This window comes from Penaeus chinensis, chromosome 14 (assembly GCF_019202785.1).
Source record: "Penaeus chinensis breed Huanghai No. 1 chromosome 14, ASM1920278v2, whole genome shotgun sequence".
NCBI classification, from domain to species: domain Eukaryota; kingdom Metazoa; phylum Arthropoda; class Malacostraca; order Decapoda; family Penaeidae; genus Penaeus; species Penaeus chinensis.
The window spans coordinates 18051754-18064253 of NC_061832.1; the positions used below are offsets into that span (position 1 = coordinate 18051754).

General features: G+C 49.3%; 1 protein-coding gene across 11 annotated transcripts in view; it reads left to right on the forward strand.

Moving 5' to 3' along the window:
* The window catches only part of LOC125032449 (flippase kinase 1-like), a 150738-nt gene that overhangs the window by 60155 nt on the left and 78083 nt on the right, over positions 1-12500 (forward strand). For 2 of the 11 annotated variants that reach the window (XM_047623584.1, XM_047623586.1), the window contains exon 1: positions 8319-8401. The exons of 6 other annotated variants lie outside the window; for them this stretch is intronic. The gene's annotated coding sequence lies outside the window, so the exon portion shown is untranslated. Of the gene's footprint in view, positions 1-8318; positions 8458-12500 lie in introns of those variants that run through there. 3 more of the 11 variants (XM_047623582.1, XM_047623585.1, XM_047623583.1) reach the window with 2 other exon arrangements.

The window sequence follows — 12500 nt, forward strand, 5'->3', positions numbered from 1 at the left end:
AATATATGAACTTACATATTTACATGTTTAGATAAACATGAACGTGTGTTTAGATTATATGCATCTTGTAAGTATATATGCATAAAGGAATCTTTGTAAGTGTGTAATAGGTAGACATGTAGCATCGGTGGGTGTCCGTCTCCCCGCGGGCGACCGGCGTGCGGAGGCGCGGCGCGGTGACAGCGGCGGTGATCTGGCATCCGCGCGGGGTTTGCATACGTGGTTGCGGCGCCGCGTATTGCAGCCGCGTGCGACTGCGGACGCGGCGAGGGACGGGCGCCGCAGGGCTCCCACGCCGCCGTCCTCGTGGGAACCGCCCTGGGCACAGCGGGCGCCATGCTCCTCCGCGCCGTCACCTGTGCTTCCCTTTCCTTCTCCTGTTTCTCCGACTCTTCCTCCCTGCTTTGATCTCGCCTCTCGTTCTCCCTGCTTTGGTTCTTCTGTTCGGTCTTACCTTTCCTCTTTTCCCCCTCCTCCTCGTCTCTCTACTTCATATAGTTCTCACCCCCGTTCTTCTGCTTCTTCTCTTTTCTTTATTTTTTTTCCACTTTTCATGTTAATTTTCTGCCAGAGAAGGTTTTGCTTTGATCATGTCTATTTATTTACGTCTCTCTCTCTCTCTCTCTCTCTCTCTCTCTCTCTCTCTCTCTCTCTCTCTCTCTCTCTCTCTCTCTCTCTCTCTCTCTCTCTCTCTCTCTCTCTCTCCCCCCCCTCTCCCCTCTCCCCTCTCCCCTCTCCCCTCACCCCGCCCCTCCCTCCCCCCTCTCCCCGCCCCTCCCTCCCCCCTCTTTTCCTCCCTTCCTCCCTCTTTCTCTCTTCCTCCCCCCCCCCCCCCTCGACCCCAGCCACTGGGCCAAATGGCGAGGCGTAGGGCGCCAGACCCGGGAAAGTGAAGCGGCGGCCGAGTCGGCGATTTCTACGCTGCAGGAGAGACCGATCCCAAGGAGCGTGCTAGGCGAGAGGGCGGTGGTTGGTGGGGACGTCGCTGCCACCGCGTCTCTCTCCCCTTTTTATATGTGTGTATTTATTATGTGTTGCGCTTTGTATTACTTTGCGTGTCCTGATGTTTTACGAGATCTGGCGGACTAGATTTTTTTTTGTATGCTGGCGAATTGGGTTCTAATGAGCAGTGGGGAGAGGGAGGGGCGGAGTCTGGTGGTAGTTTGTGCGTTTCTTGTTTTGTTTTGTGGTTTTGACTTTTTATTTTTGTAGTTCAAGTATTTTATTTGATAGGCCATTTGGTCCATTATTATTGTTATTATTATCATTATTATTATTGTCATTATTATTATTATTATTATTATTATTATTATTATTATTATTATTATTATTGTTATTATTATTGTTATTATTATTATTAAAATTATTATTATTATTATTAAAATTAGTGTTATTATTGTTATTATTATTATTATTATTATTATTATTATTATTATTATTATTTGTATTATTTGTATTATTATTATTGTAATTATTATTGTTGTTTTTATTATTTTTTAAAAATTATTATTATTATTATTATTATTTATTAATATGATTGTTATTCTTTTATTTTATTTTTATTATTTATTGTTTATTATTATTGTTGTTCTTGTTGTTGTTGTTATTTTTATTATTGTCATTATCATTTTTATTTCTATATTTATTATACCAAGTGTGCAGGTGAACTAATTCCGATGATTGCCCTTTCGTAATGGATATTTTGCAAGCGAAGGGTTAACCGTTACGCCATTAATTCGATTTCTAGAAATGATTGGAATTACCTCAGCCAACGATTACACCGTTTAGTAAGCGCACCATTATGTTGCAGGTCTCGCTGGCAATCTCCCGAGCTGATTAAATAATTAGGCTGACACAGACGTTGTTTTTTTTTCAATTACCGCCAGTGGGACCTGGTTATTCGTGACTCGGAGTTGTCGACGGCTGGTGGAGGGCGAGGGCGTTACGCCATAACCTTATTAGCGAGGCTCGTTTGCAGTGACATTCCAGTCGCGTTCACGAAAACTCTTCTCATGGCCAGATGTTGTTGGCTAATGGGGTAATGACTCCTCTTTTTCGCAAGTTAAATAGCATTGGGGAGTTTTTGAAAAGTGTTGGACCGTAATTTAGTGTGTCAAGGCTGGGATGCTTGTTTACAGATAGAATAAGGGCGCCGTGGGCGGGAGATGGGCGTGGACACTCCCTGGCTGTCCCGACGGTGGTTCGGGAGGGAAGGAGGGGGGGGGGGGTCTCACGGGTTTCTGGCGCCACCGCGTTCAACTCGAATGTTGTATTGTGAATTTATATATATATATATTTTTTTCGCATGGAATTAACATGTTTTCTTCTCTTTACAGGTATGTATCCATTAAGTCGGTGCGATCTCGTCCCCTTGTTCCTCGCGGAAGGTAAGTGAGTCGCCGCTGTCGTACAGTCGAAGGCGTATTGTGCGGGGGCGCTGCGGGTCCTCGGCGTCGGCTGCGAGCGGCTGATCTTACGGAGTCTCCCCTCGTGCCCGATGCCCTGCCCGCCGCTGCCCGACCTTTCTCTCTCGTGCCGGAGCCGAAAGGAGGTCAGGGCGGAATAGTAATATGCATCGTAAGGCGCGCTGGTTGTTTTTTCTTTTCTTTTGTCTATCTGTCTCTCTCTTTCTGTTCTTTTCGCTTTTCCGTTGATCGCAGTCGAGTTCCCGTGGGATTCCGAGGTGGGCTTAGTTCCTTTTTGAGGTGGGTGGTCGAGCTCTTATCTGAGAGCCATTAGTCGGGCCCCGACGGCGGAACACGAGCGGCCGCTGTCGGAGCGTGAAGGATCGGAGAGTAAAGGCCGATGCTTGTTCCTCCCTCGGGATTCCATCGCCTTTTGGGGCGGGTTCATTCATAAAACCTGAGGTCAGCATGTGTAGCCATTAGGTTTTTTCTTCCTCCTTCGCTTCTCCCTCTCTGATTCTTCCTCTCTCCCTCTCTCTCTCTCTGTCTCTCTCTGTCTCTCTTATTTTTCCTGTCTCTTTTCCTCCCCCTCTCGTATTCTTCCTGCCTCACCCCCTCCTTTCCTCCCTCCCTCCCTCCCTCCCTCCCTCCTCCTCCCTCCTTCCCTCCCTCCCTCCCTCCCTCCCTTCCTCCCTCCCTCCCTCTCTTCCTCCCTCCCTTCCTCCCTCCCTCCCTCCCTCCCTCCCTCCCTCCTCCCTCCTTCCTTCCTTCCTTCTTCCCTCCCTCCCTTCCTCCTCCCCCCCCCCCCTCTCTCTCTCTCGCTCTCGCTCTCGCTCTCGCTCTCGCTCTCCTTCTCCCTCTCCTTCTCCCTCCCTCCCATCGGTCCCCTCTCCCCAAACTCTCTCCATCCTCCTTCACTCTCCCCCCCCTCCCCTTTCCCTCCCTCGTGCCGTAGCGTGTTTGGCATCGCGCGGTGATAGTATCTCTCGTCCTTTTTTCCGTCGTAGCTTGAGCTCGTTAGTTTTCACGGGGTTATTCGACCGCGTAGGTTATGACAGATGTCGAGTCTTGTCGAGCCCTTATCGCCGGGGAAAGGTGTAGAAGGGTTAGGGGCGTCGACCGGGATTAGTTTTTTTTCTTGAATTGTGTTCTTTGTCTTGGGTTAGTATTAATTTTCTTGTATTTTTCCCCCCTTATCTTGACCAGTTTACAGGAAGAGAAAGGCTTAGCCTGTTTGGGCCGGTGTTGTGTTTGTGTTGATCGAGGCGAGAGGAGAACCAGACGAGGGAATCTTGTGTGCGGGGAGGCGGCTCCTCCGTCGAGCCAGAGACCAATATCCATGAGAGATGTTCGCGGAGGAGAGAGGGAGAGGGAGAGGGAAAGAAAAGGAGGACGGGGAGGAAGAGGGGGGAGGAGTTTAAGAAGGTAGAAAGAGGGGAGAAGGAAGGAGGGATGGGGAGAGAGGTAAAGAAGCAAGGAGGAAGAGTGAGAGAGAGAGTGAGAGTAAGAGTGAGAGAAAGAAAGAGAAAGAGAGAAAAAGAGGAGAAGAAGGAGAAGGAGAAAGAGAGAGAGAGAGAGGAGGGACGTCTTGATGGCCAAGGGCGCGTTAGCTGAGCAATTAATCCCAGCTTGTCCTTGGAGTGAAGACAACAGTGGACGCATTTTCGCTCGGGGGGACGAGGGCCCTGGCGAAGCTTTGCTCAAGTCCTTTGCAGATCTCAAACTTGGTGGTATGTTTGCTGTTCTTCTAAACGTCCGCGATTACCCTCTGTAAATTTGGTTATGTTTTTCTCTCTCCTAGTTTATTTGTTTAGTTTTTTGTGGTTTAGATGTTTTGCTTTTCTGTGTTTTGTCATGAGTTTTTTCTCCTCCCTTTTCTTTTCTTTTTTTCTTGATTAGCTTGAGCCTTGGGGACACGAGCCCGAAATCCCCGCTTGTTCGGTTTGACGAAATTGATTAGGCCCGAAATTCTAATCAGCGGAGGTAGGCGAAGGTAGCGTTGGCCCTCGGTGAACGTAAAACCTCCCGGGTATTTCTGTATGTTTGCGCCCGCTAGTTGTCCCCCCCCCCCCCTTCCTCCTCCCCCCTTCCATGGCCTCCTCTCGTTACCCTCGTAATTACAGATCATTTTCTGTGTTAACTTCTCTCTCAGTTCCTCTTCTTCCCCATCTCCTCTATCTTCCCTCCTTCTTCCCCTTCTCCTCCTCCTCTTCTTCATTTTACTCTTCTTCCTCCTCCTCCTCGTCGTCGTCGTCCTCCTCCTCCTCCTCCTCCTCCTCCTCCTCCTCCTCCTCCTCCTCCTCCTCCTCCTCCTCCTCCTCCTCCTCCTCCTCCCCCCCCCCCACACCTCACTGGTCCTTCTCCCTCTCCTTCGCTCCCGCCGAGGCTTTTGCGGACTCTTGAGGGACGCTGTTCTGTAATGGTCGTAGAGCGTCGTTAAAGGGGCGGCCTCATTAGCGTAATGAAGCGGGCATGGGCGTGAATGATCTCCGGGGCGCGGGCGAGGTGTTGAGACGACCTTGCCCCTCTTTTGTTCCTGCGGTGTGAATGCTAATGCCCCCTCAGGAGTCAGCTGTTGCCTCCTGCCCCTCCTCCCCTCGCCTCACGTCCCCTCCCGCCCCCTCTTACCCATACCTATCCTCCTCCCCTTCTCACGGCCTCTCCACCTCCTCTTCCCCCTACCCCACCTCCTGCTCTTGTCCCTACTCCTCCTCCTCTTCCTTCCCCTCCCCCTCCCCCTCCCCTCCCTCCCCTCTCTTCCCCCAGGACGGCCGGAACATTTCGGAGCATAAGTTATTCATGGGAATCTGGAATTAATCAGTTCCGTCTTCAGTGTGTCATTTGTTTGTAGTTGGTATCGATTCTCTCCCAATTTCCCTCTCGCTCCTCCTTCCCTTCTCTGAGGAGGAGGTGAGGAAGGGGGAGGGCCCCTTCCTCTCCTTCCTCTTTCTCTTCCTCTCCCTCCTTCCCTCTCTCTCCCACCTACCCTTTCCCCATTTTCTTTTCTCTCTCGGCTTATCTCCCTCCCTCTGTCCCTCTCCTTTATCTCTTTTCTCTTTCCCCTCCTTCCCTCCCTCCCTCCTTCCTCCCTCCCTCCCTCCCTCCCTCCCTCCCTCCCTCCCTCCCTCCCTCCCTCCCTCCCTCCCTCCCTCCCTCCCTCCCTCCCTCTCTCCTCTCTCTCTCTCTCTCTCTCTCTCTCTCTCTCTCTCTCTCTCTCTCTCTCTCTCTCTCTCTCTCTCTCTCTCTCTCTCTCTCTCTCTCTCTCCCTCTCCTTCTCTCCCTCTCTCCCTCTCTCGCCCTCCCTTCTTTTTCTGCCCTCTCCCTCGTCCTCTCACTCCCCAATCGGCTTTGTGTCCGCCCCAGCGACAAGAAGGAACAAGTCCAAAGACAAAAGTTTTTTTCAAAACCTAGAAAAGTTTAATCTCAAGTCGCAGCTGGTCCAAGGGATGGGGGGGGGGCATGGGTAGTGGGGGATCGGGGTAGGGGGTGGGGGTTACGGCCAGGAGAGCCCGTGCCAGAGCCACTTTCCCTCGGAATTCGCGGAGAGGCGCAGCATTTTCAGCCATGACAGAAAAAAGAAAAAAAATGAATACCTTTTTACTTTGGGGACTTTCGGACTTGGATGAAAGGCAGCCGCGCGTGACGAGGGAGTCCGCCGTGCGAGGGAGGGGGGGGGGGGGGATGGTGGACATGAGGGAGAGAGGGAGAAACGAAAGAGCGAACATAGAAAGCAAATGAGGGAAAGCTAGAGAGATGGATGTATGAGAGAGAGAAAGAGAAAGAGAAAGAGAAAGATAGAAAGAAAGAGAAAGAGAGTGAGAGACGTATGTTTTCTGGAGGGAGCAGGCATTTGAATGTTTGCTTTTTTGTTTGTTTTCTCGGGGAAAAGGTTGAAATGCGAGAGGGGTTTGGGTATGGGGGGGGGGTGTTGCAATGGGTACACACTTTGCGAGGTGAAGTGGGGTTGAGCCCGCCCCCGGCTCCTTCTTCCTCTTCTCCTTCTTTATTTTCTTTCTCCTTTTCTTTCTTCTTTTTTTTTTCCCTCCTCCTACCTCTCCCTCCCTCTCCCTTCCCCCCACCCCGCACTTCTTACAACCTCCTTTTCTCCTTCTTTTCTCTTGATCGGCCCCAGCTGTGGTCTAGCCTCGGTAAATTGAAGATGATCATTTCATTTCATGTATAGGTAGACATAGAGATAAATACGTTATGTTTAGTTTGTGTTTTCAAATGCGAATTGCAGTTTAATGGGGGTTTGTATTTTTTATGTTTTTTTTATATTTTATATTTTTAGTGTGTTTTGCACTCCATCTGTCCGAACAGAAAACGGTTTGTAATTTATTATATTTACTGTAATTGTATATTTTACTTTATTTTTCCCCCGCATACGCTTTTGTGATCTGCTTGGCACTCGAAAGTAAAAGTCGAGCGCACCTTGGACCGGAAGGCCGCCCGCGTAGGTCACTCCGAACTTTATTCCTTTTATGGGCGTGTGAATATGTATGATCGTGTGCAGATGATACCAACGCGTCCGGTATCCGGCTGCCTTGGGGGGTTAGGGCGGGGGGCGGGGGGCGCTGAAGTAGGTTGGAGTACGAGGTTACTGTTTTGTGTTATTACTATGCTTGTTCTAGTTGTTGTTGTTGTTGTTGTTGTCGTCGTCGTCTTGCTGGTGCCATGACTGGTCGATGGTGTATAGGTATGTTTGTTGTGTCGCTACTTCGTGTTATCGGTATTATCGTTATGCTCTAGTGTGAATTCGGTTTCCCGTCGTGTTCTTTAATCTATTTATACTGGTTCCTACTCTTATTTTTCGAATGAAAACGAAAAGATGTATCGTTGTTTTCGCCTGAGTTCGCATGCCTTGTAATGCACGTTTCCTTGGTTACTAAAGTAGGAATCATGACCTGTATTCTCGGCGCGTTGTGCTCTCTGCCTCCCAATAGGAATAGGCTGTTAGATCAATGCATTGAGTAACACAGATGTTGCTTTCACTGTTCCTTGAAGTAGCGGCGTGCATTGTGCAGTGCAGTCGCAGTTGCGATTGCGATTAGCAGATGTTAGCTTTTTGGAACAGAAATATTGAATTTGATTGAATGAATATTGTTAATTCGTGTGGTGATTGTGTCCATAATGGCATTTGGATGATTGTTCTCTGCCAGTTCGATTTCGGGGACGTGGGTGCCAACAGGGTACGCCGTGATCAATGGGCCATTCAAGGGTGATCGGGCCGTGGCTGGGCCGCGTGAAGGTCTCGCCATGTAGGGCCAACACGCGACCTGCAGTCATAGCGAGTGCCAGGGCCAGCGTCCTCCAAGACCCGCTACTTTCCCCGCTAATAACTGGGACAGATTGATTGCCTTTGCGGAGAGGGGAGATAAATTGACTCTTAAAATACGTAGGTGTTTAAATGGCGGTGCGTCAGGCTGACTCCCACAATCAAAAGCTTTGAATAGGGTGCGTGCATGGGCTCGCTTTTCTAGTTGCATTGGTTTCCTTGCGAGAGGCTGGGGCGGCGGAGTAAGGTGATGACCAGCCGAGGTCACCGGGCGGAAGGTAATTGGGCGGAGCTTTGGGCTCAGTGGGGGTTGGGGGAGAGTTGACCTCAGAGAGGACCTCTTTCACTTGGCCTACGCTCGCCATACCTTTGTTTCAGGCGCTGGTGTTGACACCGGGTACTGTTCACCGCTTGGCTATCGCGTCGGGCCTCCGAGTGGGCCGTATTGAATGTTTGGTGACGGGTAAGCAGCGGGCGGGAGGAGGGCCCCGGGAAGGGGTGGGAAGGCCAGAAGGGGGAACGGTGGCGGCTGGCGTGAAGTTTACCCACTACCGTCTCTCCCTCACATACACCCCGGGGATTCACGCATGCCACCCTCCCCTTCCCCTTCTCCACTCCCTCCCACCTTCCCTCCCCCCGCCCTCGCACACGAGACTCCGCCTCCCATTGTGCCTGCGAGCCACTCGTTTTCACGGCGCCGCCACCGTCGGTAGTGGTGCACGTACGTCTCCCAGGACTCGCTGATAACTCGTTTCATTCCGCTTGAATTCGTTCCGAGTGAGTGCGAGTGCTGAACAGGCTCGCCAATACGCGCTTTGTGATTTTGAATCTTTATTTTTTTGCACTATATGCTACGAGTGTTTGGTGTTCATATCGAGTGATGACGGACTGACACAGAGTCAAAGTACCGAAGACTGACTTGAATTAGTGACGGTGCCACCGTGTGTTGTGGCACTCAAGCATTGGAGTGTGTTTTGTCATCTCGCTCGAAAGGTGACTTAGTAACTAGACTGAACAGTTGTATTGTCTTCTGAATCTTATTTTTACCGAATAAAAAGGTAGTTTCAGAAAAAAAACGAAACCGTCGAGGTGCAAGTGAATTGTGCAGTGACTTGAAAACTGTGGAGAAAAAACTCTGAATCTGTTTGTTTTTTTTGCCCATTGGTATTGTATCGTATTTTGATGCATCTATTTGGTTGAGGTTCGCATATATCCATATGCAGTATATTTTCCTGTATCCGGCGTTGATATTTTTTTGTCGAGAGGGAAAGATGATTAGAGTGATTAGATCGGTAAAATGTGAGAAAGAGTTGTTAGGAAGTAACTTTTTTACGAAAGAAAGAGGAGTGAAGAAATCCGGTTGTTTAATGGGCGGATCGATATAAATGCATACAAGTCAATATAGTTGTTTGATGGGGTTTGAGTACACCAGGAATTATTATCTTTATTATCTTCCTGTTATTATCCGAGGAATCCCGGGCAAATAAGCAATTAACGTAGCAAGGGAGCAACCTCCGAAAGTACCATAATGAGGGTGCTATTGTGTCAGCTTGGACGCATTTATACGCAGTCTAAAAGTGAAATCGACTATTACCTAGTAACCTCTTGAGGCTGAATGGAAAAGGAGGTTATATGTGTAAATAAAGATATATATATATGTGTGTGTGTGTGTATATATATATATATATATATATATGTACGTATGTATGTATGTATGTATGTATGTATGTATGTATGTATGTATGTATGTATATATGTATATATGTATAAACATATCTATATATATATGTATATGTCTCTCTCTCTCTCTCTCTCTCTCTCTCTCTCTCTCTCTCTCTCTCTCTCTCTCTCTCTCTCTCTCTTCTCTTCTCTTTCTCTTCTCTTTCTCTCTCTCTCTCTCTCTCTCTCTCTCTCTCTCTCTCTCTCTCTCTCTCTCTCTCTCTCTCTCTCTCTCTCTCTCTCTCTCTCTCTCTCTCTTTTTTTTTTTCTCTCTCTCTTCTCTCTCTCTCTCTCTCTCTCTCTCTATATATATATATATATATATATATATATAAAGTAGTTTTATAGATAGTTATATAGATAGAGATAGAGGGATAGAGGCAAAGATCAGTAGATTCATATGTAAACATTAACATATATGCATACACTCAAAAGAGGGCATATTTTTATGCGCATTGTAAAAATAGAATATATTCCTTTAGATGAAACGCTTCGAGTTTCTGTTGAATCTTACCCTCGGAAAGAAGAAATAATCACAACTTTTTTCCTTTTTTTTTTTTTTAATATGTGCGTAACTGTTCCTTGTAAACGATGGTGTGGAAACTGCGCTCGGTGGGGGGGGTTGAGTGCAAAAAGGGCCGGGGGGAGGGTGCTATACGGCGGGACCTTCGCCTGATGTTACCTAGGTGTTTCTCTGCTCTTTGCTTACTGTCTTTCTTTCTTTCTTTCTCTCTGTGTTTCTTGGGGAGGTCTTGTGTGTCTATCGAATTGTGTGTTTGTTCGCTTTTGTTGCGAGGAGTGTGTTATTGCTGTGGTTAACTTTTTTTTTTTTTTTTTGCCTCCCCCAGTGTGTTATATCGTTGGAGGATGTGGGCGTGACGTGATAAGACGAGGGGCTGGATGGGCGTGGGTAGGTCAGGAGGTGTTTGGGCGGCGTATTGACAGAAATGTGATAAGAGAGAGAGAGAAGAGGAGAGAGGGAGAGGGAGAGAGAGTGGGAGGGGGAGTGAATTTTGGAGGCCTATTTGGGAGAAGAGAACGGGTTGTGTTTATAGTTATTTTTCTCTTATTTCATTTTTATGTTAATCGCGGTTTGTAAACTTTCTTGTCTTTCGCGCTTAAGAGGAGAAGAGGGAGAAGGAGAAGAAGAAGGAAAGAAGAAGGAAAAGAAGGGGGGAGGAGATGCAGGAGGAGGAGGACGGGAAGGGGGAGGAGATGCAGGAGGAGGAGGACGGGAAGGGGGAGGGGCTGCAGTCCTTCCCGTCCCCGATGCCACCTCGATTCGGGGCGATTTCGTGTTTATCGTCTGCGGGAGCAATTTCCAGCGAGGCGAAGTCTCGAGGAAATTGCAGAGCGAGAGCGGGCTCCGGAAACCGCAAAATTTTAAGTCATTTTATACAGCGCTGTGCATTTTTTTTTTGTACGTGCTTTTGTGTGTGTGTGTGTGTGTGTGTGTGTGTGTGTGTGTGTGTGTGTGTGTGTGTGTGTGTGTGTGTGTGTGTGTGTGTGTGTGTACATGTGTTTGTGAGGGCGTTGGCTCGGTGCTAACTATTTTGTTTGCTAATTCTCCGTCGTCCGATTTCAAGTAGATTGTTGCCAGCCGTCTGACACCGGTGATTAGTAGCTTAATGACAGCTGTTAGCGGTGGCATTATAATTACTGTCATTAGAGCCAGGGCAATTGTGGCGCAGGTGTAGCAGGAGCCGGGTGAGGGTGTGGCGTGGTGACGTAGGGTGACATGGCGGATGTGAGTGTGAAGTGTTTAAGCGTGAGAGAAGTGTTGACTCTAGGCCGTGTCCACACCGAGGAAGGTTACCCCGGCTCCTTCACGGCCGGCCTCGGGAGATGCCTTACTGGAGCGACAGAGGGAGGGAGGCGGGAGGGTATCAGGAGGGAGCTAGGGCATATGGAGGATGTCAGGAGGGAGCCAGGGTATCAGGGAGTGAGTGAGGGAGGTATCAAGAGCGGAGTAGGAGTGAGAGATTGAATTGTTTGTATATGTGTAAGTATATGCATGTGCACAAGGTCTTTATAAGTACAAGTATACTTGTATAGACCTATGAGTGTCAGGCTTTCGTTGGTTTATGCGTGTCTGATTAGCATTGTGACAGGAAGGGTGAATGCGAGGGAGAACTGGAGGGGCTAAGCAGGGCTTCGCCGCCACATCGGCCCAACAATAAATCCGAAACATGATGACGGTGATAAAATTAGTTATTCATACGGGTCTCCCGGCAAGCTCCTCAGCTTCTCGAAGAACCGGATGAAACCGCGGCGGCGGCGGACGCGTATCCTGTGCGATCCCTGCCTCGCCCCCCCTTCCTTCCCAGGAGGTGAAGGGGCGGCCACCTCCCGCACGACCCCGACAAATTGCTCGTCGCTCTCATACACCACCTTGCGGGGGGGTGGGGGGGGGGGGGCTACTGCGTGGCACGGCCGGGTTTCTGAGGCGGGGTAGGAGGGGGAAGAAGGGGAGTATATGTGTGTTTGTCTTTGTATGTATTTTGTATGTCTATGTTTCTATGTTAGAAAGAACCTGGAGACGGAGCGAGAGAGAAGAGAAAAAAGGAGTTGAGGCAAAGCATAAAGGAAGGAAGGAAGGGGAGGGAGAGATAAAAAAGTATGAAAACCCCGCCTCCATTGCGACACTCGACAGCATGTGCATTAGTCACACCATCATCATAATGACGAGCATATGTAACGCGGCCAGCATTGCGGTTTCCTGCGACGCTTCCTCTCGGGAGGCCCAGGCCTTTGCTGCGCGCGGCTAGGGAGGCGGACGGTGGATACGGAGACAGCGAGGAGGACTAGGAGAGGTGGATGGCGGGAGAGAGAGACACGAGATGGGTTCCTGGTGGATTAGGGGACTGACACGATTGAGCGGCCAGCCCACAGGTGATGTAGCGACGGCGACGAAATGAGGAGTGATAGGAACGAGGGCGGAGGGGGGCGGGGGAGGAGGTGGACGCGGGCGTGAAACGAAGGCCGCCCATCGCCCGCCATTACCGCACAGTCACAATGCGCCGCGGGGAGGGCCACACGGGAGAAGAATCGTAGGATACGCGGTTTATATCAGCATTTTTTTTCTATTGTGTTGTTGTTGG